The sequence below is a fragment of the Biomphalaria glabrata genome, chromosome 6 (genome assembly GCF_947242115.1).
Source record: "Biomphalaria glabrata chromosome 6, xgBioGlab47.1, whole genome shotgun sequence".
Taxonomy (NCBI): Eukaryota; Metazoa; Mollusca; class Gastropoda; family Planorbidae; genus Biomphalaria; species Biomphalaria glabrata.
The window spans coordinates 17,395,939-17,421,685 of record NC_074716.1 but is presented as its reverse complement, the minus strand read 5'-3'; positions in this window follow the sequence as shown (position 1 = coordinate 17,421,685).

Genomic DNA, 25,747 nt, shown 5'->3' with positions numbered 1-25,747 from the left:
ATCTCCGTTGATGCAACACACTGTTCCAGTACTGTACCGAAAGTATTCAATTTATTTCGGTACACGCTAAACCTCCGACTAAAAATGCCGATCACTGAACGACGTCTGAAGCCTTTTTTTGTGTGTGCAAACTGCAAACAGAGATCAGTTCACTATCTATTTAATCAGTTCACTTTCTATTTAATCATTTCACTTTCTATTCAAACAGTTCACTTTCTATTTAATCAGTTCACTTTCTATTCAATCAGTTCACTTTCTATTTAATCAGTTCACTTTCTATTTAATCAGTTCACTATCTATTCAATCAGTTAAATTTCTATTTAATCAGTTCACTTTCTATTCAATCAGTTAAATTTCTATTTAATCAGTTCACTTTCTATTCAATCAGTTCACTTTCTATTTAATCAGTTCACTTTCTATTCAAACAGTTCACTTTCTATTTAACCAGTTCCCTTTCTATTTAATCAGTTCCCTTTCTATTCAATCAGTTCCTTTTCTATTCAATCAGTTCACTTTCTATTCAATCAGTTCACTTTCTATTCAATCAGTTCACTTTCTTTTCAATCATTTCACTTTCTATTCAATCAGTTCACTTTCTATTTAATCATTTCACTTTCTATTTAATCATTTCACTTTCTATTTAATCAGTTCACTTTCTTTTTAATCAGTTCACTTTCTATTTAATCAGTTCACTTTCTGTTTAATCAGTTCACTTTCTTTTCAATCATTTCACTTTCTATTTAATCAGTTCACTTTCTATTTAATCAGTTCATTTTCTATTTAATCAGTTCACTTTCTATTTAATCAGTTCACTTTCTATTCAATCAGTTCACTTTCTATTTAATCAGTTCACTTTCTATTCAATCAGTTCACTTTCTATTTAATTAGTTCACTTACTGTTTAATCAGTTCACTTTCTATTTAATCAGTTCCCTTTCTATTCAATCAGTTCCTTTTCTATTCAATCAGTTCACTTTCTATTCAATCAGTTCACTTTCTATTCAATCAGTTCACTTTCTTTTCAATCATTTCACTTTCTATTCAATCAGTTCACTTTCTATTTAATCATTTCACTTTCTATTTAATCATTTCACTTTCTATTTAATCAGTTCACTTTCTTTTTAATCAGTTCACTTTCTATTTAATCAGTTCACTTTCTGTTTAATCAGTTCACTTTCTTTTCAATCATTTCACTTTCTATTTAATCAGTTCACTTTCTATTTAATCAGTTCATTTTCTATTTAATCAGTTCACTTTCTATTCAATCAGTTCACTTTCTATTCAATCAGTTCACTTTCTATTTAATCAGTTCATTTTCTTTTTAATCAGTTCACTTTCTATTCAATCAGTTCACTTTCTATTTAATCAGTTCACTTTCTGTTTAATCAGTTCACTTTCTATTCAATCAGTTCACTTTCTATTCTGTCATGACCTGTTGTTTTCCCTCAAGTTGTTTGATCAATCACCTAGGCTACTTTCCAATTCATTACACTAGAAGAAAACCTTGTTTTATCGGAAGTGACGTCATACAACTAAAAAAAAAAAAAACAAACTTTTTCTTCCATCAATCATTTCTGCGTTTTCGTTGCGCCTCTTCTACCAGCCTGCGATGTCCCAGTGTTGGTCTAATAGTGCCCAATCTACTCTGAGAAAACAGAAGACGTCGTTGCTAAGGGCAACAGGTTTCAAAGTTTGCATTACTCTTGAATAGCATCAGAAACTTGTAATGGATTGGGACATTTTTAAAGTCAGTGCCGCTACCAACAAACATATTCGATAGGTCATATCCTTCAATAAATCATGTTTATTTCTTAGCTTGTATATTTAAAAAAAACAATATTTGTGTCCTACTAACAACATCTGTGTGCGTACATTCAAATCCCACAGCTTCTTATACACACAGCCTTGGTTAGATCAATATTTTGTGTGTAGTCAAAGAGCAGATAAAATGGGAGATCATCAGATATTCTTTTTTTGGTGTCATCTTGATCACGAATTATCTTTTCCTGTTTTTGGAACGTGCCGCCGTCTGCTCTGTCGGACTTGCACCTAGTTATCTCCCATGAGTGTTTGTATTTCTTTTTTTTTAAATAATTTTAATGTGGAATTTCATTCATTTTTAGATCACTTAATTATTATAGAATGGACATGACTTAAACAATCTGTATTAACTAAATATAGGTATCCGTCATATACAAAGAATATATCTAAGCATTTTTTTTCTGTTTTCAATTATTTTAAGTACGTGTGATAATTCAAGAGTCAATTGTTTTTTGTTTCCATAAAAATGTCTTATCATGTTGAGAAGCAGTATCATGCTGTCATAGGGACAGCTAACAATGTTTATATTCTACAATCAAAGTCATGTGACTGTTGGGACTGCGTGGCTACATGATATTTTGAAATTCTCGCTAAAAGAAACTCTTAAGGATTCGAACTGGAGACAGTTTTGGAAAAAAAGTAAATTTCTACTCGGCCATGATGCTTCAAATACATGAGACGTACATTACATTTTCTTGTAGTCATCAGCCTGGCCACCATTCTGTAAGTACCGGTACTATCGCATGGAACTCTATGCTCAGGAGACCATCTGGTCTTGTAAGGGTCCGCATTCAAAGACAAGTCTGTTGAAAGTTATAACGTTCCCTATTATTTTACAAAACACATGTCAGCTGTCTGTCTGTACAAAGTTTGTACGTGCTATTTCTTCCCCACCCAATCTCGAGAATCAATTTAAAAAATAATTACGTAATTAACTATTGGTAATTAATTATTTTGTTTGGTATCTTGAACAAGGGAAAGAAGTCATATTTGATAGATGTGGTGGTATAAGTTGAATTAGACCCCTTGAGGACTCAAGCCTTGAATCAACATATATTTTTAATGCTTTTAAGAAACGATCCTGCAACCTCCTTCTTTCCTCTCTTTCCCAACTGGTCCAGACAAGTGATAGGATCATAGCGTAGTGAGACAAGTGATAGGATCATAGCGTAGTGAGACAAGTGATAGGATCATAGCGTAGTGAGACAAGTGATAGGATCATAGCGTAGTGAGACAAGTGATAGGATCATAGCGTAGTGAGACAAATGATAGGATCATAACGTAGTGAGACAAGTGATAGGATCATAGCGTAGTGAGACAAGTGATAGGATCATAGCGTAGTGAGACAAGTGATAGGATCATAGCGTAGTGAGACAAGTGATAGGATCATAGCGTAGTGAGACAAGTGATAGGATCATAGTGTAGTGAGACAAGTGATAGGATCATAGCGTAGTGAGACAAGTGATAGGATCATAGCGTATTAAGACAAGTGATAGGAACAAAAAAATAGGTACACATATTTCTAATCGCACAAATTTGTTATGTCTCGGTCGATGTTACATTTAATGACACAACTGATTGATATAATTGCACTGAATAGAGTTTGTGACAAGTCAAAAGCTTGCTGTCAGAGTCACTCAATTTTATCACAGCATTAATCATTATTTATTTATTTATTTATTTTATTTTAGTCATTTCCCCGTCCTATCCCCATTTTCTTCACCCGCCCCACCGTTTCCTCGTCTCACGAGACTGAGTTCACCACCTTGGCGGCTTTTCATTTATCTTCCCTTGGCCGGGGTAAAGATAAACACAGTCTCTTTGATCTCACCCGCAGGATGTCTGACAGCCGCAGTGGACACCACCTTGGGTGGAATGCGAGTCAATCTTTCTCCTTCCCCCCTTCTCCCACGTCTCTCTTTGATCTAAGAGATCTAGCGGACCAACACGCCCATTGACCTTTCCAAGGTGCGACTCCCACCTCGAGTCAAATTCACCCACGTGTAAGATAATTCTTAGCCTAGGACATTCCCTGTTTCCGCCCATATCTTCCAGGCCTATATAAGGTGGAGTAAGGCGGAAGAGACACTCTCTCATTTCTCATTCTATCTGAGCAATCGAGTCTGGACTACTTCATTTATTCTCACTCCTAAAGGAATACCTGGTGCCTCCCTCAGGTGTCTGCCTATGTTCTTAGCGCTATTCAGCCCTGCACTTGCCCACTGAGATCTACCCAACTATTTGTTTGGATCACCTGTCTATTTACCTGCCTATTTATTTGGCATTATCTGCCTACTTATCGGGTCACTTGCCTATTTGCTATCGAGAATCACCTATTGCCTTTGTGCTTAGTGCTATTCAGCACTGCACTTGCCTATTTACCTGCCTATTTATTCGGCATTGTCTCCCTAGTCAACTGCCTATTTGCTATTGAGAATCATCTCCCGCCTACGTGGATCTACTCAACTCTACCACTTGGCACTATCGGCCTTGCCCGCCTATTCGACAGCCCACCTGTCAACTTATTAGGTGTGACGTCCCTATAGACCCAGATCTGTGCGAGACGTCATAGCTACGCCAACCCTCTGCAACTCATTGGACATATCCTGCTCATTACGCTGCCCACGGTGGATGAGCTCTGCCCGCAGTAACCTTGTGCCCACGGTAGCCGGCCACCCGCCCTCATGTGCCCACTACAGATATCAGAACTTTGGATTGAGACTCCACAAGAACTGAAACACCGGCGTTCCTCTATCCGCTAGAGCGCCACCTCCAGCTGCAGAACCTCAAGCCAGGATCACAACCAGCTGCGACATCAACAGGACAACCAGCTAAGTCAGAGGACAAAGTGACATACTCTCTTATTAGGTGCAAGAGTGATGATTAAAAATAGTATCAATTAGAGATAGATGCAAACCCTCCCCCTTTTTATTCTTTTATGTAAATATTTATGTAAATAAATATTCTTCATTTTTAATTTTGTATCTTTCTTTCATTGCTTGTCTCGTTGCGTGCCTGCTCCCGATTTATATGCTGACGTGTTGGTGTGTGATAATTTCAAAAATAATCATCCCCTAGACATTAAGCGCGCCAAACACACGTCACCTTCCCCAACCTGTCACAGAGTTTAAAGTTTCTTCAAGAATTATCAGCCATGTTGTCAGTGGCGTAACTAAGGGGGGAGGGGGGGGGGATGGGGGGGAGAATTTTAAAATCCCCCCGGGCCCCCACCTAGGGGGGTCCCCCAAATGGGTGTCCGAAATTTATTTGTAAATACATAAATTAATATATTTGATTGACAAATAGTGTCAACGGGTGTCTTTTTTAAATCAACATTTATGGATTAAATTTATCACAAAGACTAAACCTAGATATTTTAAAAATATTTTTGCCGCAGAGATCAGTTTTTATAGATGATTATGGCGTTCTATTTTAAACTTTGTATCCACGAATAAAACTGCATGATATACAGCGAATTCCAGGTATCTAGTTACGTTTACTAATAATAGATCTAAATTGCTAGTATTATATGGCTACACTAATTAACCTTGAAGCAAAATTTACAGAATCGAGTATAACTAAAAGTTATTCTTAACAATGCTAAAAGTGTCCATTTTTCGGGTTTGGCGTCTATAATTTCAGAATTAAACTTCACACTCGAGTTATTACCCCTTTATTCATCTTCCCTCAATCCAATGGAAACTCTCTCTTTTTATTTACATGTAATGATCTAGTCCTTTTGCTTTCGCACAAAACATAAACAAAAAATAATGACGTAACATCATATAATATTAATACATCCTTCCTATTGAAGTTATTATCACACCCTTCCTTTTAATGTTCTTAATAGTGATATCTACTAGCAGGGCCGGCCCTAGCATTTGCGGGGCCCTATGCGAAACGGATCGCGCGGGGCCTAGTCTGGGTAGGGATAAGCATAATGTCAAAATTATTTTTTTTAAATTAGAAAATAGGCCTACTTTCGTCTTTGCAATGAATTTTTATCAAATGAAAGCTCGCAATGCCACTTTTTATTTATTGGCACCCCAAAACGTCAATTTCGTCTATTCTTCAGGAGATTTGAATAAATTCAAAAAAAGTTCAGGACTTTATCGTATATTTTGCCTTTTCATGAGATTTCATGGAGGCCCTGAAAAATCAGGATGTCGCGAAAACCCTGTTATTTTATAAACGTTATAATTTTTTAATTTAATAATGTACACTTGGAATTAGCGCGGGTCCTATGAAAGCGCGGCGCCCACTGCGACCGGCACTGTCTACTAGGAACTTTAACAATTCGTCCACTTCTGGTTGTCTTGACTGTACAAGTTCTCTAGACGTTGGTCTATAACTGTCTGTTTCATTTGTTGCAACAGTTTGCAGTTCATTGTTTTCATCGGTATCATAGTACCCAGAGATGTCTTCATCGAAACTCTTATTGAAAAAGCGTTGATTTCTTCTGTATGTTTTTCCATTGTTTGTCTTTATGATGTAAGATCTGGGTGCTGAATGTTTTTTTATGACAACTGCTTTCTGCCATGTTTGACCTAGACGAACTCTCCGACAGAATAATCTTTAGGTAGTCTTACTTTTGCATCGTATTTCACTTAGCTTTTCAACTGTCGTTCGTTGAGTAATGTCTCTACATTTTCAGCTACCAATGGTTTAAATAGTTTGTGATCAGTTGGAATGATTCCCTGAGTCTTCTACTCGTCAGCAGTTGTGATAGTGAATACGGCAGTCCACTTATCGGAGTATTTCTATACTCGAGCATAACGAGATATGGATCTTTCCCACTTTTGTATACCCTGAATCCTTTTGCTTTCGCACAAAACATAAACAACCAACAATGACGTAATGCCATATAATATTAGCACAGAATCTTCTTCATGCAGTGGAAAATTAAGAATTTTTTGCCTATCTGGAATTCTGGTCAAAGCTCCTGTGCCCAATTAATATAGTTCGGAAGAAACTACAAAAGTCTGGACTGCATATACGGGAATCTGCTAAAGAAATTAGTACCCTTTCATGCTTTCTGCAAAATGATGAGAAACTGACAAAAACCCAATCCATCGAAAAAGCAAAAGAAGGTAGTGAATACTATGGATTCCCTGTAATCAAAACAACCATATGAAAGAAAAGACTTGATGGGAAGTTGAGTTCTAATGTAGGACTGTCAATACAACTGCATTTCAAACGTGTTGTGACAGAAGTGCTGGACAGATTTCATATGGAGATGAAGGGCAGATTCCAAAGGCTGGAAAGAAAATGGATACCTTTGGGTTTCTTCTTGAACCAAGACACCTGTTAGAAGACACGCTTGTGACAAACTGTGCTTTTTTTCCTGTTTGTATGATGAAATAAATGGAAAATCGCTTTTTCAATGATGTCATTGATGCACGAGCACTTTTCATCAACAATCAGTAATACAATCACCAATAGACATATTGAGGAAACAGGCTTCATATGGGAATTACGTGTGCTCAGACTTTGCAACCTCCTCCGAATACTGCTAACTCAGGCCACTTCCATTACGACATTAAGTCATGTGAGAGATCATTCTCAAAGCTCAAGCTCATCAAAAAGTATCTCAGGAGCACAATGACGCAAGAAAGGCTTATCATGGTTTTAATGTCAGTCAAGTCACAAATACTAGAAAGTATCAATGTAGTTGATGTTATAGATGTCTTTGCTGCACAGAATGCACGACGTGAAGCGATATCAATTTAGATTTGTCACTTGTGCATTATTTAACTAATAAACAACGGTATTATTCATTAAAAGAGTCTTGATGATTACTTTTTGTTAAGTTTACTGATATACTGAACCAATTTGATTTGGGGCTTATATATTTTTGCGTACATTATCCCATGTCATATGTCGAATGTCAAAATGCAAGGGGCCCCCAAAGAGGTCAATCCCCCCGGGCCCCCAAATCCCTAGTTACGCCCCTGCATGTTGTTCTTGTTTTACTGTAATGAAAGTGTTCCGCAGTCCGTGGATCGTCATGTTGTGTTCACGGCTTGCCCTTTAAACCTATAGAAGTTACATATAGACTACAACCCTAATGAATCATGTCAAGATAAATACCTTGAGTAAACCAACTATGGACTCGGTTTTCGATGAATTAACAAACTTGACATATATGAGGATATGTGGATATGAGGATATGTGGACCGAGAATATGAGGATAGAGGATATGTGGATAGAGGATATGAGGATGTGAGGATAGATGGGAATTGATTCCTAGCGTATGTACGCAATAAGTTGTCCGGATTGTATGGTAATGCCAGTGCCGGTATGTCACCCAGCTGCCACTGTCTATGTTGCATGTAATATTATTTGTCAAATCTGAATTTTAACATATTCAGTGAATGAAAGGATTCCATATTTCAGTGATTTATAAACTACGGGCAACACTATACGGCTATCGAAGTTTCCTCCCACACTGCATCATAAAACCACAGAGAGGCTTGGTGACCTTGACCTTGTATTTTAGCTCTGCGGTCTGTGACATGAGAGCAGGACATTGCAATGTTCTCCATGCCAAAGAAGGTTGTCTACCCCTGGTCTAAAAGAAGTGACCATGTACTGTTCAAAAGGAAGGCCTATAAAAAGTGCCGACATGAAGATAGAGTGGGTTAGAGAAGGGAAGGAATACAATAAAAAGATGTTAGAAGAAAGAGATAATAGAGAGAAAGAAAAGAGAGAAAAGAGAGAAAGTAAAGAGATGGAAGGTCTGACACAGTTTTAGAGAGCTGAACAATAGAACGAAGTGCATCATGGGAAAAGGCGACAGTGGACCACCGGAAGTGGATGGAGAGCTGGGAACATGGAGGAAGTGGAGACATTCAGACATGGAGCATAAAAAAAGTATTTACCCTTCGTTTCTGATGTTATTGGGGGAGGGGGGGACTGAAAATGCAATCAATCCCTTGGAAGAGAGAGAGAGAGAGAGAGAGAGAGAGAGAGAGAGAGAGAGAGAGAGAGATTGTGTGAGATCTTCGAAAGATAGTGCATTGAAGAGACGAGAACGCTTGTTGATTTCTCGCGTCATCAATACAACAGAGTTGCGAAACTTTGCTGGGCGGCTGCTTGAAAACACGGCATTGAATAAATGGTGTAGTCTATCTGGTAGTCAAGTTGTCATAGGCTAGATCTAATCCAGACGTCAGCCAGAAGTGACATAGGAGTTAGCGACCAGAGAGTGAACTTGGTGCAGTACGACTCGACATCTAATGATGTAATCAAGACCTCATGTTGTGATCATCAGTACCACCAGAAGCTTCCTGAGGCAGATATTGAAGAATACTTGGATCTGTTTTCATGACGATGACGGTGCTTCTCTAGGACTTCCATTCATAAAGTAGTATTGACTTTACAATTGGTGTTGGAGTCTGATCTTGGAGGTGCTGTTCATTTCGCCGGATCCCCAAAGTGTTCTTCAGCTGCTTAAAGGCTACTCGAGCTTTAACATTGCGAGATCTGACATCTGCATCTGTTGGTTGTCCAGGATACTGTCAAGATAGGTGAAGTGTTCCACCTCTTCCAGCGCCTCGCCTTTAAGTGTACTATTAGCTGCAAAGACATCATTATCTGTAAAAAGTAAAAAGAGACAATCGATAAAGAGAGATTGACATTAGATAGATAGACAGATAGATAGATAGATAGATTGATTGATACAAACTGTCAGGCAGTGACAAATAAATAAAGATAAACAAAGAAAGATACAGACAAACAGAAATAGGCAGATAAAAAATCAAGCTTTTGAAATGTATTAGCAACATTATCTAATTGGTCGTGTGATCAAATATTGGTTGGTCCACACAAATGTTCTTGTTACGAATGCATCACCCTCCCCCCCCCCACCCCTTTTTGCCATGCATACTGTACAATAATTGGATGAGCCCATGTCTACCTTTCAAAGGGAGTTAATAAAAATTATAATAAACTATTTTTAGCACACAAGGTATAAATTAGTTAAAGGTATCACCTAACAGAGCCGGGCTTAGGCCACTGCAACCTATGTAGTCGCATTGGGCCCCGCACTTTCATTGATCCTGCGCTAATTCTAGGTGTAAATTATGAAATAAAAACAGTATAATTTATATAATAAACGTTTTCCACGGCTTCCTGATTTTCTAGGGGCTCATGGAAATCTCCTGTAATTGGAAAATAAACCAAAAAGTCCTGGAAATCTCCTGAAGTTAAAAATCTCCCGAAAACTCATAAAACTCTCCAGAAAAAAGGACAAAATTGTCATTTTGGGGTTCCAATCCTAAGGGTGATAAAAAAAAAACAACAACCCCGGCATTGTCAGCTTTCAATTAATAAAAATATATTGCAAAGACGAATGTATTTTCTAATACAAAATCTTAATTGTGACATTGTACTTAACCCTACCCAGACTGTGTCCCGCGGAATCCGTTTTGCATAGGGCCCCGCATTTACTAGGACCGGCCCAGTCACCTAAGACCATATTACAAGACATCCGAAACAGGATCACATTGCACGATGAGCTGCTGACCATTCTCGAAGAACACAAATGTAGACAGTATGGCCGTATCACGTGATCCGTCTCACAGGCACGTCGAAGTGATTCTTCATTCATTTTTCACTTTGCGCACTACGAGGACACGGAACCAATGAGATATTACTATGTGCGCTGTTTCCAAGGCGCTCTCTGAAAAGATCATTGCTTCTGGTGCTTAGCCTGTGCTAATTCTCTTTAATGGTTTCTTGTTGTTCCCATTGGGTAAGTTTAATTCTATTTCTACTTTCATCTTTCTGAATTTCCTTTCTCTACATCGCCATTGATCAGTTTGTTATTAAAGCTCTGTGAATTAGCAATTATAAAGAATTTGTCTTGTCTAAGGGACTCAGGCCCTGGACTGCTTGTGTAGAATGAAGCTTGATCTGGAAGTATGTAGATGTGCTCTGTAGGCTGCCTATGTGGTCGTGGAGAGTCCGGATTGTATCTCAATCATTGTGACCATGGTGTACCATCACGTTACGTTTGAACTTTGTTATTTATGTGTATACACTTCTATGGATATTGGAAATATAATATTGATATAATATTGCTATAATATTGACATAATGTTGATAATTTTGCTTTCGTTCATTACTCTTCATGTACCATTACTCGCATGCTCTCATTCAGTATGTCTACTAGTTACATAACGCAGGCTGTATGTTACATCACTTCCGTTATTTATTTTATGTCATTAATAAACTGTAGTTGATATAAGCTTTGTACGCACAACGACCATTCTTTTGTCCCCTATATTTAAACACCAAAACTCTATCAGTATTGAAACTATTTTTCATTTCAGAATTTCATCTATCCAATGTTATACTGGAACACTGAATAGTGAGGAGTTCTTCTATTCCAAAAATCATTCGGCAATAAATATCAAGTAATAAAATACTCTTCACTCAGATTGAATTTAAATATTCTCATAAAGACATGATAGCTGTTAGCCTAACTAAAAATAGATGTATAGAATATCAATGTAATAATAAAGTTTGGAGTTTAAAATAATAAAACCAAGCCTAATTAAGCTAATAGGATCAACTATCCAAAGTGGATTATAAAACAACATTGTGGGACATAAAAACAAACAAAAAAAAATTTTTTTTTTCTAATTACCGAATGGATTTTAGAAACTTGACCCGGTCCACAGAATTGTTGTGTGTGTGTTTTCTAAATGAAGGAAAACGGATGCAAGATATATAAAATAAAGATGGAGCGGGGGGGGGGGGGTCTGTGAAGTGGTGAGGGTGAGGAACACACGAAATGTCTTGAGTTGTAAATACAACTTACAAACATAAACCGGGCCACAAGGTCTCACTCTGAGTTCAATTTTTTTGAGTCTTATTGCTGATAAGCTCAATGTCTTGTGGAGTTAATTACTCTTGTTTTTCTCTTGTTGTCCAGACGTAGCATTCATTACAACAAATGGAACTAGCAATCTTGAAGCTGATAAGAATTTAAAGAAACTTCTCATTCTGAATATGAAAACACCAGCGTATTACTTTATTGTTAGGTGATGTGATTGTTTCCCTTCAATCGTAAAAAAAGAAACTAGATGTTGGTTCTATGGATTAATTTTGAATAAATGTAAAATATTTACCAATCAGAAATATTTGAAGTCACTAATTGGAAAAAAATTTAGTCTAAATAATTAAAATAAGAAAATCATGCTAGAAATATCACTATGTGCCTTTCATTTATAGAGTCTCCATGATGTAGTGTGCATTGCGTACTTCACTTCGTGTTAGTGAGATGGATATAAAACTGTCAGTGCTCTCTGTCAGGGCCGGCCTAAGATAATTGGAGGCCCTAGGCGAAATGAATTTGGTCGCCCTAAATGAAACAGAACAGTGTAACAGACTTCATCTGATGTTACTAAAAAGCTATTCCTTTTGGACCTTGCGATCTAAGGGAGCATGTGATGTAAAGCTAATCTGTTTCTGGCTGTCGAGTAACGATTGTGTTATGTGGCCAGCACAACGACCAATCGTCTTAAACCTCCCAACGTATGCCAGGTGCCCATTAGAGTTGGGTGGACTCAGGGACGTCCTAACCAAGCTCTTAGAACCAGTCTTCATTAGCATTCGAACCTGTGACCCCTTGGTTCGGAAGTCAAGCGCTTTACCACTCGGCGACCATGACCCTCGAAGTTAGTATATTCGAATATTGATGTACGCGTGTACTCCTGTACACTTCGCAGTTAGCATGTACCAATGTTCATGTAACTCCACAAATCGAGAAAACAGAAAACATGTTTCGGATGTTCCTCCAGAGTTGAAGATAATTTACATCCTAATCCAAATCTCCAACAGGACGACGGGGGATGGCAGCTGGCCATCGACAAGACCGAACGACAGTCCAGCGCGCATACCGCACGACAAGGCATCCACCTTTAAACTCAACAATGCTTACACATCGAAGGAAACATTTATATTATTCATATCTTGATATTTTAGTCCAGCTGGGCAAAGGGAGATTATCAATAACACAAAGGTTATCCATTCGTTTCAACCTTCATTTCAATAAAAATATCAATAGATGCCCATTTTTATTCCAAACATACCAAATTGAAGAAATAAACTTTTTTTTAACGTAAAAGTTATATTTTAGTTGGTAGTTTATTGTTTTACATTAATAAGTTAAATATTTTCACAAAAATTATGAGTAGTAAAAAAACCCATATTTCTTACAAGTGAGTTCAGGTCACTATATTATTAACACACATACATATTACTTTCGATGTCCGCTAGGTGTGTGTAGTGCTCGCTGTAATTAGTTAATACGGCAAGCAAAGGTTCATAGATCTAGATTTACTAAGTACAGGGTCTTATCATCACTTCATCAAAACACACAGACCTTTTCAGGTCCACATTCACAGTTTCCGTATTTGTAATTGATTTCAATGTTTAGAAGATTCTGCAGGTGCCATAGTATGTAACATAGGTTTAAATGTATAAATGTGTTTAAGTGTGAGGCAAGACAGGTTATGCACCGTTTCAATCCAAACAACGACAAGGCTTCTCACCCCCTGCACTGTGGATTCTTCTCTAATTACCTTGAGGTCTAATTGTCCAAGGTCAAGGGTTAAGTGTCCTGGAGGAATCTTTGCCTGCTCGCCTTCAAGTTGAAAGTGCATGGACAACGAATGTCTGGTATGTGTGTTTAGACAACGAATGTCTGGTATGTGTGTTCAGTTTTCATCAAATGTAATAAAATGTTGACATTCTATGACACTTTGTAATTTCACGCTCATCCTTCATTATATTAATGTGACTTCCAATGTCTCCTCCAAACCGATCTGTCAGTGTAGTCCTCTAAATGTTTCTTCTTCATGAGTACCTAGTATCCTTGGGTCTTTGAATCTTTCACTCACCTGCATTTGACATCACATTTTTTTTTTGTATTAAAAATACTTGCATTTAAAAGTGTTTTGGCCTTGTGTACCAACAAATGCAATAATAAGTGAAAGCGGGTCTTAATTTGCGCAGCACTGTCGATATATTTGTCATTAACAGTGTTTTGGAAACAAATAGTATGAATGGAGCTATCAAAATAGATAATCGACCTAAATCGATTTTTTAAAAATAAAAACATTTGCTTGTAGGTCTACATATATTTAGATCTAGATCTGGAGTCTAGAAACTATTATAATAGATGTAGCCATACTATTATAAGAGTGAATTCAAGGACTGAAGAAGCTTATTAATCATTGTATGTTAGTATATTTAATATCCCACATATAGAGCCTCGTGTAGCCTATCCAATCATAGTGTGTTTACATCGGGAGGAGGGTTATAGAGTCGGCTTGCGTGCGCGGTGTCCCGCATGTTTGGGAGACGTAAAGAATTCTACATACAGACTACTTCTCATAACACCATCGTTGTAGTCCCTGTGAACATTGTGTTTAGGCCTACATCCCTGTGAACATTGTGTTTAGGTCTACATCCCTGTGAACATTGTGTTTAGGTCTACATCCCTGTGAACATTGTGTTTAGGTCTACATCCCTGTGAACAGTGTGTTTAGGTCTACATCCCTGTGAACATTGTGTTTAGGTCTACATCCCTGTGAACACTGTGTTTAGGCCTACATCCCTGTGAACATTGTATTAAGGTCTACATCCCTGTGAACATTGTGTTTAGGTCTACATCCCTGTGAACATTGTGTTTAGGTCTACATCCCTGTGAACATTGTGTTTAGGCCTACATCCCTGTGAACATTGTATTAAGGTCTACATCCCTGTGAACATTGTGTTTAGGTCTACATCCCTGTGAACATTGTGTTTAGGTCTACATCCCTGTGAACATTGTGTTTAGGCCTACATCCCTGTGAACATTGTGTTTAGGTCTACATCCCTGTGAACATTGTGTTTATTTCTACATTCCTGTGAACATTGTGTTTATTTCTACATTCCTGTGAACATTGTGTTTAGGTCTACATCCCTGTGAACATTGTGTTTAGGTCTACATCCATGTGAACATTGTGTTTATTTCAACATTCCTGTGAACATTGTGTTTATTTCTACATTCCTGTGAACATTGTGTTTATTTCTACATCCCTGTGAACATTGTGTTTATTTCTACATTCCTGTGAACATTGTGTTTAGGCCTACATGCCTGTGAACATTGTGTTTATTTCTACATTCCTGTGAACATTGTGTTTATTTCTACATTCCTGTGAACATTGTGTTTAGGCCTACATGCCTGTGAACATTGTGTTTAGGCCTACATGCCTGTGAACATTGTGTTTAGGTCTACATCCCTGTGAACATTGTGTTTAGGTCTACATCCCTGTGAACATTGTGTTTAGGTCTACATCCCTGTGAACATTGTGTTTAGGTCTACATCCCTGTGAACATTGTGTTTAGGTCTACATCCCTGTGAACATTGTGTTTAGGCCCACATCCCTGTGAACATTGTGTATAGGTCCTACATCCCTGTGAACATTGTGTTTAGGTCCTACATCCCTGTGAACATTGTGTTTAGGTCCTACATCCCTGTGAACATTGTGTTTAGGTCTACATCCCTGTGAACATTGTGTTTAGGTCTACATCCCTGTGAACATTGTGTTTAGGTCTACATCCATGTGAACATTGTGTTTAGGTCCTACATCCCTGTGAACATTGTGTTTAGGCCTACATGCCTGTGAACATTGTGTTTAGGTCTACATCCCTGTGAACATTGTGTTTAGGTCTACATCCCTGTGAACATTGTGTTTAGGTCTACATCCATGTGAACATTGTGTTTAGGTCCTACATCCCTGTGAACATTGTGTTTAGGTCTACATCACTGTGAACATTGTGTTTAGGCCTACATCCCTGTGAACATTGTGTTTAGCCCTACATGCCTGTGAACATTGTGTTTAGGTCTACATGTCTGTAAACATTGTGTTTAGGTCTACTTCCCTGTGAACATTGTGTTTAGGTCTACATCCCTGTGAACATTGTGTTTAGGTCCTACATCCCTGTGAACATTGTGTTTAGGTCTACATCCCTGTGAACACTGTGTTTAGGCCTACATCCCTGTGAACATTGTATTAAGGTCTACATCCCTGTGAACATTGTGTTTAGGTCTACATCCCTGTGAACATTGTGTTTAGGTCTACATCCCTGTGAACATTGTGTTTAGGTCTACATCCCTGTGAACATTGTGTTTAGGTCCTACATCCCTGTGAACATTGTGTTTAGGCCTACATCCCTGTGAACATTGTGTTTAGGTCCTACATCCCTGTGAACATTGTGTTTAGGTCCTACATCCCTGTGAACATTGTGTTTAGGTCCTACATCCCTGTGAACATTGTGTTTAGGTCTACATCCCATTGAACATTGTGTTTAGGTCTACATCCCTGTGAACATTGTGTTTAGGTCTACATCCATGTGAACATTGTGTTTAGGTCCTACATCCCTGTGAACATTGTGTTTAGGCCTACATCCCGGTGAACATTGTGTTTAGGACTACATGCCTGTGAACATTGTGTTTAGGTCTACATCTCTGTGAACATTGTGTTTAGGTCTACATCCCTGTGAACATTGTGTTTAGGTCTACATCCATGTGAACATTGTGTGTAGGTCTACATCCCTGTGAACATTGTGTTTAGGTCCTACATCCCTGTGAACATTGTGTTTAGGTCTACATCCCTGTGAACATTGTGTTTAGGTCTACATCCATGTGAACATTGTGTTTAGGTCTACATCCCTGTGAACATTATGTTTAGGTCTACATCCCTGTGAACATTGTGTTTAGGTCTACATCCCTGTGAACATTGTGTTTAGGCCTACATCCCTGTGAACATTGTGTTTAGGTCTACATCCCTGTGAACATTGTGTTTATTTCTACATTCCTGTGAACATTGTGTTTATTTCTACATTCCTGTGAACATTGTGTTTAGGTCTACATCCCTGTGAACATTGTGTTTAGGTCTACATCCATGTGAACATTGTGTTTATTTCAACATTCCTGTGAACATTGTGTTTATTTCTACATTCCTGTGAACATTGTGTTTATTTCTACATCCCTGTGAACATTGTGTTTATTTCTACATTCCTGTGAACATTGTGTTTAGGCCTACATGCCTGTGAACATTGTGTTTATTTCTACATTCCTGTGAACATTGTGTTTATTTCTACATTCCTGTGAACATTGTGTTTAGGCCTACATGCCTGTGAACATTGTGTTTAGGCCTACATGCCTGTGAACATTGTGTTTAGGTCTACATCCCTGTGAACATTGTGTTTAGGTCTACATCCCTGTGAACATTGTGTTTAGGTCTACATCCCTGTGAACATTGTGTTTAGGTCTACATCCCTGTGAACATTGTATTTAGGTCTACATCCCTGTGAACATTGTGTTTAGGTCCTACATCCCTGTGAACATTGTGTTTAGGTCCTACATGCCTGTGAACATTGTGTTTAGGTCTACATCCCTGTGAACATTGTATTTAGGTCTACATCCCTGTGAACATTGTGTTTAGGTCCTACATTCCTGTGAACATTGTGTTTAGGCCTACATCCCTGTGAACATTGTATTTAGGTCCTACATCCCTGTGAACATTGTGTTTAGGTCCTACATCCCTGTGAACATTGTGTTTAGGCCTACATCCCTGTGAACATTGTATTTAGGTCTACATCCCTGTGAACATTGTGTTTAGGTCTACATCCCTGTGAACATTGTGTTTAGGCCTACATCCCTGTGAATATTGCGTTTAGGCCGAGTCAGCAAGGCAACAAATCAATGAAAATAATTTGTAATCTCCATGAGAACGAGATCAAAGTTTTGTGTTTTGCATTTGATGATGTGTATTGTCCTGGTGATGGTCTGTAGAGGGGAAACGTTCCCATTCCTCTAGGATGTTCTGTTTCTAGAACATTCATTTATTCATCAATTTTAATTCAACATTTCAGGTGAATTATATTAAGTGGAAAGAAATGTTAACACATATACTACATATTATTGTATTGTCTCCGATTCTGAAGATTAAGCATAAGTGAAATATTTGCCTTGACCACGCAAACCCAATTACGACCTACAAATTTTGGCACATCTAATGCAGACAAAGCCGTTGTATGCATGGGGTCTACTTAATTCTTGTTTTTGTCGTCTGCGTCTGTTTTCGTCCAGGGTTCTTCTATGACTCTCATATGTTAGATTGATAAATCATGGACACGTTTTTTGTTTTGATCACCTAAATAATGACAAATGACCAAATATTTTTATTTTGTTGAATCTCTTAAGGGATGTAACCAGGAACAGAAGTGACATTTAATTTGAAACATCAAACTACACCGAGATATTTCGCTCAAAATGTTTCAATATCGACTCTTTCAGACTTTGTTTTATTATCTCATTTAATAATAATCATTTAATAATAATAATAATAATAATAATAATAATAATATGCCTACCTTGGTCGCCATATCCAAGTTGCAAAGCTAATACACCAGCACTTGGCTTTTTTAAATACTCACCACAAGAGGTTCTAGAGTGTACTGATCATTTGCTGTACTGGGATAGACCTATCTTGACCGACTAAACGGTAGATTTTAATCGCCTTGATCTGCTTCTCATCGATAAAAAAGAAAAAGCCGCTACCATTATTGATATCGCCGTACCACTGGCTCATAATTTAGAAAAAAAACTGAGATAGAAAAACAACGAAAATATGGGAACCTTGGCTTGGAGATTAAGCGTTTATGGAAATTATCTAAAACAACAATATACCCCATTGTTATATCAACCGAGGGGATAATAACAACTGACCTCACTGATACCTTCAAGGCCCTAGGCATTCCTAGGAACATTCTCGTTGAGGGCGGTACTTCTGCAGACCTGCCACATAGCCAGAAAATTCCTCGGTGAAAACTGATAAAGGGGCTACGATGAATTTTGTTTCCCTTTAACGAAACTCGACCCTGGCCTCGCCAGAGAATGAATACTCGTTCTTTTATAATAATAATAATAATAATAATATTAATAATAATAATAATCTGTATTATCGCGAGGAGATTCGTTTTACAATAGTACATTACAAAAAAAAAGTATATTTGCAAAAGATGATTTAAAAACAACATTAATTGATAGAAAGTTCTGTTGCAAGACTTTTCTTTTTTTTTTTTTATATTTTTAATGATTATATGTTGAATATATGTATGCCGAACGGGGAGTCGAACACTTAGTGAGGTTGTGACAGAGCGTCGCATGAGGTTTGCGGGACATGTTCTACGACAAAATGAACTACGCATACCAAGAGTTGCGATGACATGGAGACCAATACGAGGAAAGCTCAAACAGGGACGTCCTCGTATTACTTGGCGCCACACCTTCATGGAGGACCTCAGAACAGTGGGCACCAGGTGGTAGGAGGAGTCAGACATTGCCAAAGACAGATCTTTATGGAGACAGCTTGCCGCCCAATGCGCCGAACGGCGCGGGAGAACCTAAGTCTAAGTTAGTATGTTGATAAATTAGAAATGAGAACATATCACATGACTTGCTGTACTGAATATACAATTGGTATAGCCTTAATCTATTATATGATTGTCTGTTTCTAAGCATGTATCTAATTGTGCTTTTCAGTCTGTTTCTCTCTTTTTAAGTCTGTTTCTCTCTTTTCAAGTTTGTTTCTCTCTTTTCAAGTCTGTTTCTCTCTTTTCAAGTCCATTTCTAAGTCAGTTTTTTTTCCTCTCTTTTTTTTAAAGTCCTTCTGAGGCTTTAAATCTTTTCCTAAGTCTATTTCTAAGTCTTTTTCTAAGTCTTATATTCTGTCTCTTTGACTCGCTATTTACTATGGAATCATTTAACGCTTGCTATTCTGGTTGTTTCGAAACATCTATGTTTAAATTGGTAAGTGTGTAAAGCATGGTTAATCTAACAAAAAAAAAATGAAGTTTAAAATTAGCCAAGTAAATAGTTCATCTTATGAGTGAATGCAGCTTAAAAAGTGAAATCAATCAGTTTTTTCAGTTGAATCAATACAGTTAAATCAAATAAACTTGGGATATTGAATTTGTGTCATAATTGATAATGTTGTATTCTTAGGTCGAATACTCGAATTCATCAATTAAAAGGGAGATCATTTAAGAACAGTTATTCTAGTAGAACAAATCATCCTACATATGTGTTGGCATAATTCAATGAGATGTTCAAATAAAAAAACTGCAACCAGATTCAATTTCCAAATAACTAACAAAGTTTCCTTACAAAAATATGCACACTAAAAATCTAGTTATTTAAGGTAGAACGACTATAAATGTTACACAATATTTTGAAGATATATATTAGTAAAGAGCTTACCAGTTTTGGATGTAATAGTCAGTACTTCATGTACTGCCGTAGTTCCAATGATCCATGGGTTTGTATTCTTTAATTAATAACATGTATTTTCATGTATTTCATATATCTAATTGCATCCATAGCACATTAGAAACAACAGATTCTGCACGTGCCATCACGTGACTTGGTCACATGACTAAGTTACTGTAAATAACATTCTAATCTAGTCAGAATCTCATTACTGGTCATAATAATGTGTATGGTGTGTAAATAGGTTGATTAATTTATTTCAAAATTTAGTCAAACAATCTGTCTCATTAATTTATAAGCCTATAATCCTTTGTAAAAATGTAAATATGCAACAGGATCATTGGAGCTCTTCACTCACTCAACTTTGACATCCCATTTTTTTGGCCTTTTATCTAATTAAACAAAAATGAGATTGTTGTTCTCATTACTAACAAACTTTAAAGTAATATCGAGAAAGATTTAAATAAGAGCTCATTCAAACAAAAACTCTGAAAATGTACACTTGTGTTATTCACATTGCTAAATTCGCTACTATCTTTAAGGTCCGAAACAGGATGGACTAAAACATTGTTTTACCCGCTAAGCGGGAGACGCAGTTTCATGTTAAAAGTAAACTTAAACAATGTCGACTAAATTTTTATTTTTTGAAGATATTTAAAAACGTTTGTTTTTTTCTCTACCTTTTATATCCTAAATGTCGCATTTCTTCTGAGACTCGAACATCGTTATGCTGACGACCTGATATGGACATTTATTTTAGTTTATGTCCGCGTGCAACTGAACACGAGGATCAGCTTAGAACGATCACGTTCTGACAGATGTACGTTTGTAAAATGTTTGACAGGTTTAGGATGTTCCTTCAGAGTTGAAGATAGTTTACTTCCTAGTCCAAACCTCCAGCAGGACGACGGGGAATGGTAGCGGGCAGGGTTTGAACCCGGGCCCATCGTGTTTTTTTTAGTCCTAAATGTACATGGCGATTAGATAACAAAGTCTCTCAATACCCCAGACAGTACACGCCGGTATAGACAGTAAAGATGGTCTTCTTATGGTCCGACAGTTACACTGGAGAAAACACTATTCCATATGGGGGGACGAGCGTTTTGAAAAGACAGTCTTTTTGTGTGAGCTGAAAGGTGGTAGACGTAACAGAGATGTCCCACAGAAACACTTTTAAGACCAGCTTAGGCATCAGCTTGTTTTAACTGTCTGCAGGCGGCTTCAGGACGAGATAGCTGGAGATTTTTTTTATATAGACCGCGGGATACACAAAAGAAAATCCGATGCCAAGGACAGACATAGAAGGCGAAAAGAGAATCTAAATCGATCCAACGGCCTAAGATTGCTATGTTTTCGTTGAATTAGGCAAACTATGTGGGTTTCAGCTGGTGCTGTGTAGCCACGTAAAATACTGCACTCCTCCATAATCATTGCATTCTGGGACAAGTTTGTGTAAAGTTCATGGACAAATTTAGAGTTCAAAGACAGATGAATCCACAGTTCCACACCAATACAAGAGCAGCTTAATGGATAGGAAAATAAAACAATATGTTGGAACAAGCACAACGACCGGTGAAATAAATTGATTACAATTTTATATCCTGAATTGCCCGGGCATGCTACCCTGCCTCATAGTGACACCCGGGTGGAAACGATCGCAAGAGGAAACGATTACGCTTAAGGGAAAAAAAAAAGACTCCCGTGGGGGTGCCTAAGGGGGTGCGAGAGCATCCTCATTGCACTGTGCGGAGTTGTAAAAAAGCTCCCACAACCTTGACAAAATCCAGGCGCTGTTCCTCAAGGGATCATTACATACATGGCGTGTCCCGCACAGTTAGCCTGGTATAAAAAAGGAAAATGGCGAGATTCTTAATGTACGCGGTCTCTTGCCGCGAGTCTGACCCACCCGTCAGACAGATTAGTGTACAGTGTTCTTATTCAGGCCGGTGAGATGGAGCTCTTGTTCACTTTTGCTGGCCTAGAGTTCCAAGAGCCGAAGGCTCAACTCTACCTGACAGTTTAAGAAGAAGAAGAATATCCTAAATTGTGGGTTATTGTACAAAAGTTCTTGACTGTTTTCCCGTATTCTAATTTGATAGAACGTGGATAAGTGAATTCATTACAAATAAAAGAGACCGACTTTACTGTTGCTACTTGCAAACATTGAGCCGATCCTAGTTGCACTCAAAAAATACCATAAAACTTATCAAGTTTATCAACTTTTTAAAATGTACATTTTCAACCAAACTTATAGTTTTTAGAAAAAAAACTCCTTTTACAAAATATTGTTGTGTTTTTTTTTAATTTACATATTAGGCATTTATGTATTTTTTTTTTACTTAGGGGTCTGTGGGTAATTCTTGACTATATAAAGGGTTACCTGGATCAAAAAAGATTGTTAAAACCACTGCTATGGAATACCGAATGTCCCAATTAACATGATAACAAAAAGAATAATGCAATTACTTAATAAATCACAGTTACATATTATTCACACTTAAAGTTTCATTGTTTGACTTATCATATTTGTCAGATGACGGAATAATATTAGAGAATATCAACTAATAAAATCATAATAATGTTATACATTAAGTAAAATATCAGCTTAAAAGTTTTGTATATTACATTGCTAATCCGCCCTAAAATTGTTAGCCGAATGTCCAACAGGATTTCCCATCCTCTAAAAGGGAGCTCATCTAGAATAAGTGACCTAAAAAGAAAAGTTAGTTTTAATGTTGTGTTTAAATGTAATGAGATGTTCATATCTAAAAAACCTCCACCACAATAGGGCTTCAAAATAAATACTTATGTTTTCTTACCAAAATAATACAATTTGTTTACAGGAGCGGAAACATATTTCTCACTTATTTAAAGTAGACACACCGACATTGTATACATAATATTTTTAGCACTATATAAGTCACGAGTAGATAGATATGTTCGATGTTCGTCTAGTGTGTGTGCCGGATTTGGTTGTGGTGGCAAGTACTTCATGTACTACCGTAGTTCCAATGATCCATGGGTTTGTATTCTTTAATTAATAACATGTATTTTCATGTATTTCATATATCTAATTGCATCCATAGCACATTAGAAACAACAGATTCTGCACGTGCCATCACGTGACTTGGTCACATGACTAAGTTACTGTAAATAACATTCTAATCTAGTCAGAATCTCATTACTGGTCATAATAATGTGTATGGTGTGTATATAGGCTGATTAATTTATTTCAAAATTTAGTCAAACAATCTGTCTCATTAATTTATAAGCCTATAATCCTTTGTAAAAATGTAAATATGCAACAGGATCATTGGAGCTCTTCACTCACTCAACTTTGACATCCCATTTTTTTAACTCATTTTTTAAAAAGTACCACGTGACCGAGCCTCGCTCGTTTGAATAATTTGTTGAGGAAATATATTTACTAATTTTTTATCGGGTAAAGACTCCTAATTTGAAAAGTTGCTTTCGTGTTTTTTTTAGTCCTAAATGTACATGGCGATTAGATAACAAAGTCTCTTAATACCCCAGACAGTACACGCCGGTATAGACAGTAAAGATGGTCTTCTTATGGTCCGACAGTTACACTGGAGAAAACACTATTCCATATGGGGGGACGAGCGTTTTCAAAAGACAGTCTTTTTGTGTGAGCTGAAAGGTGGTAGACGTAACAGAGATGTCCCACAGAAACACTTTTAAGACCAGCTTAGGCATCAGCTTGTTTTAACTGTCTGCAGGCGGCTTCAGGACGAGATAGCTGGAGATTTTTTTTATATAGACCGCGGGATACACAAAAGAAAATCCGATGCCAAGGACAGACATAGAAGGCGAAAAGAGAATCTAAATCGATCCAACGGCCTAAGATTGCTATGTTTTCGTTGAATTAGGCAAACTATGTGGGTTTCAGCTGGTGCTGTGTAGCCACGTAAAATACTGCACTCCTCCATAATCATTGCATTCTGGGACAAGTTTGTGTAAAGTTCATGGACAAATTTAGAGTTCAAAGACAGATGAATCCACAGTTCCACACCAATACAAGAGCAGCTTAATGGATAGGAAAATAAAACAATATGTTGGAACAAGCACAACGACCGGTGAAATAAATTGATTACAATTTTATATCCTGAATTGCCCGGGCATGCTACCCTGCCTCATAGTGACACCCGGGTGGAAACGATCGCAAGAGGAAACGATTACGCTTAAGGGAAGAAAAAAAAGACTCCCGTGGGGGTGCCTAAGGGGGTGCGAGAGCATCCTCATTGCACTGTGCGGAGTTGTAAAAAAGCTCCCACAACCTTGACAAAATCCAGGCGCTGTTCCTCAAGGGATCATTACATACATGGCGTGTCCCGCACAGTTAGCCTGGTATAAAAAAGGAAAATGGCGAGATTCTTAATGTACGCGGTCTCTTGCCGCGAGTCTGACCCACCCGTCAGACAGATTAGTGTACAGTGTTCTTATTCAGGCCGGTGAGATGGAGCTCTTGTTCACTTTTGCTGGCCTAGAGTTCCAAGAGCCGAAGGCTCAACTCTACCTGACAGTTTAAGAAGAAGAAGAATATCCTAAATTGTGGGTTATTGTACAAAAGTTCTTGACTGTTTTCCCGTATTCTAATTTGATAGAACGTGGATAAGTGAATTCATTACAAATAAAAGAGACCGACTTTACTGTTGCTACTTGCAAACATTGAGCCGATCCTAGTTGCACTCAGAAAATACCATAAAACTTATCAAGTTTATCAACTTTTTAAAATGTACATTTTCAACCAAAGTTATAATTTTTAGAAAAAAAACTCCTTTTACAAAATATTGTTGTGTTTTTTTTTAATTTACATATTAGGCATTTATGTATTTTTTTTTACTTAGGGGTCTGTGGGTAATTCTTGACTATATAAAGGGTTACCTGGATCAAAAAAGATTGTTAAAACCACTGCTATGGAATACCGAATGTCCCAATTAACATGATAACAAAAAGAATAATGCAATTACTTAATAAATCACAGTTACATATTATTCACACTTAAAGTTTCATTGTTTGACTTATCATATTTGTCAGATGACGGAATAATATTAGAGAATATCAACTAATAAAATCATAATAATGTTATACATTAAGTAAAATATCAGCTTAAAAGTTTTGTATATTACATTGCTAATCCGCCATAAAATTGTTAGCCGAATGTCCAACAGGATTTCCCATCCTCTAAAAGGGAGCTCATCTAGAATAAGTGACCTAAGAAGAAAAGTTAGTTTTAATGTTGTGTTTAAATGTAATGAGATGTTCATATCTAAAAAACCTCCACCACAATAGGGCTTCAAAATAAATACTTATGTTTTCTTACCAAAATAATACAATTTGTTTACATGAGCGGAAACATATTTCTCACTTATCTAAAGTAGACACACCGACATTGTATACATAATATTTTTAGCACTATATAAGTCACGAGTAGATAGATATGTTCGATGTCCGCCTAGTGTGTGTGCCGGATTTGGTTGTGGTGGCAAGTACTTCATGTACTGCCGTAGTTCCAATGATCCATGGGTTTGTATTCTTTAATTAATAACATGTATTTTCATGTATTTCATATATC